Source organism: Triticum dicoccoides, chromosome 6A (genome assembly GCF_002162155.2).
Source record: "Triticum dicoccoides isolate Atlit2015 ecotype Zavitan chromosome 6A, WEW_v2.0, whole genome shotgun sequence".
In the NCBI taxonomy this organism is placed as follows: domain Eukaryota; kingdom Viridiplantae; phylum Streptophyta; class Magnoliopsida; order Poales; family Poaceae; genus Triticum; species Triticum dicoccoides.
In genome coordinates, this window is record NC_041390.1 from 397293305 (window position 1) to 397295921 (window position 2617).

Below are 2617 nucleotides of genomic sequence, written 5' to 3' on the forward strand. Positions count from 1 at the left end.
ACTGAGTTTGGAGAGGTAAAATCCATGTTGTGCTCTAGTCTATGCCTTCGTGAAGAAATCCGCTAGCTATAACTCGGAAGGCACATACTAAAGAGCAATAACATGGTCCTGCACACCATCGCGCACAAAGAAAGCATCAACACCAATATGCTTGGTAAGCTCATGCTTCACAGGGTCCCGTGCAATACTGATAGCACCTATAATATATGACAAGGGTGTAGTAGGTGTAGTAACAGTAACACCAAAATCCTCAAGTAACCAGCGTAACCAAGTCATCTCTGCGGTGAGAAGAGCCATAGCTCACAACTCAACCTCTGCACTCAAATAGGAAATTGCAATTTGTTTCTTCGTCTTCCAGGCAAATGAGAGAACCACCAAGAAAGACACAGTAGCAGAAAGTGAACGACTAGTCTTAATCTTATAAACCCACTTTCAAGTGATGGGATGACCACGGGGGGGAGAAACCAGATCCCGCATGTCGGTGCGCTCAAAGGGCGGCAATCTCTGCTGGCATCACACACTGCCATTCAGGATGAACAATAGCATGTCGATAAGAAGTTGGCTCAAGAACGGTCGAAAGACCATAGCGAGAAGGAGAATATCGGTCAGGGGGCGGGCAAGGCTGTGAACGAAGACCATAAGTCGGATGAGAGGAGGAAGATGACACACCAAAAGTAGAGGGCACATCAATAGTCTCATCCATAACACATGAACGGCGAGTATAATGGAAAGGAAAGGAGGGAACAGGTGGAATCACTGGAGGTGGATACAGGGAATGTATCGATGATGAAGGTGGAGAAGGGGAAGATATCGGTGATGAAGGTGGAGAGTCGTGCGATGAGGGAGGAGAAAAAACTGTAGGAGAGGACGGCGCCGGATCTTCAGCGGGACGAGTAGGAAGTCAGGGCACAAACGAAGGTGTATCCAGGAACGTAAGAAAAGAGATGTCCTCTGTGAAAAAGGCCGAGGATGGACGCGGGTAGAAAGGACGAGATTCATCAAAGGTCACATCCTGAGAAATACGCATTTGGTGACCGACAGGATCCCAACACCGATAGCCCTTTATGCTCATCACTGTATCCAAGAAAGACACACTCAACGGACTGAGCGGTCAGTTTGGTGCGTTCACGAGGGGCAAGAAAAACATAGCAGACGCAACCAAACAAACGAAGCGTCGAAGCGTCAAATAATCAGGAGAACGACCCGAAAGACGCTCGAGAGGAATACCACCCTATAGAGCAACAGATGGATGGACGTTGATGAGGTAGGTGGAAGCGGTAATAGCGTCAGCCCAGAAGTGAGGCGGAAGAGAGGCCGTGATCATCATCGCACGCGTTGTTGACGATGCTTACGCTCAGGCTCAGCCACACCATTCTAAGCATGAGCACCAGGGCAAGAGAACTGAGTAATGTACCCTAGTCAGCAAGGAATCCTCGCAATGCATGCGAGATATACTCACCAACTGAATCTGCACGAAAAACACGAATAGGAGTGGAAAATTGGATATGAACCATGGCAGCAAATTTTTTGTATATCGATAAGGCCTCACTACGAGAAGAAGACATGAAATAGATCCAAGTGTATCGAGAAAAATCATCTATAAAGATAATATAGAAGCGATGACCCCTTTGGAAGTGAAGGGAGATGGACCCCAAACATCAGAGTGAACGAGATCTAAAGGACACTCGAACACTGACTTACTGTGAGGATATGGTAGCTGAATTTGCTTACCAAGCCTACAACCCAAACAATCCAACGATGAGTTACCGAAAACAGACCCCGGCACACCGTGATGAACCAAATATGAGACAAGAACCACATAAATGGCCAAGACAATGATGCCATTACTGAAAAGAGCTGGTGGATGCAGCAACAGGGGCTGCAAGACTGGCGATGGTGGCAGCAGAGGGAAGACGAAGCTAGCCTAGCTCCCAGAGACCATCAGAGCGTCAACCGCTAGCACCAAGAAAAGCCCCCGTGCGATGCTCCTGAATAGAACATGAATCAAAGTCGAGAATGACCCTACGACTTGAGTCAACAATCTGACCGCCAGATATGAGCTGCATGGTAAGTCGGGTAACATGAGCGACAGAGGGAACATGAAATGAAGAAGTGCTAAGAGTGCCTCGACTAGCTACGGGGAGGGGAGTGCCATCAGCCGTAAGAACACAAATAGGAGACTCAATAGGTCGAACGGAGGTTAAAGTGGAAGAATCATAAGTCATATGAGAAGACGCTCCAGTATCAAGAATCCATGGGGATGTACCTAAATGAGTAGAAGGTGGTTTCTTAGTGAAGAGTCAATGTAGATCGACCACCACCGCGTGCCAAAGATGCGACAGTTGACGGATAGCAACCACCATGACATGTAAAAGCTGCAAAGGGAGTCGACGAAGTGCGGCCAAAACCGCGTGCGGAAGCCACAAGAGGAGTCGATACGAAGCGGCCACCACCGTCTGAGAAAATCGGCAAAACAGGCAACAAGGTTCGAGGAGGAGGACCGAGCAAAGACGGAAGGTGTGTGTGTGAGACGATGTCAGTAGGACAACCACTGTCAAAAATCACCGGATAGCCAAGAACTGAAACAATGCTCAAAGATAATGACATTGTGCATTTT

At 48.0% G+C, this 2617-nt stretch overlaps 1 long non-coding RNA gene across 1 annotated transcript in view; it reads right to left on the reverse strand.

The window, feature by feature from the left end:
• The window catches only part of LOC119317005, a 13732-nt gene that overhangs the window by 8187 nt on the left and 2928 nt on the right, over positions 1-2617 (reverse strand). The window lies entirely within an intron of this gene.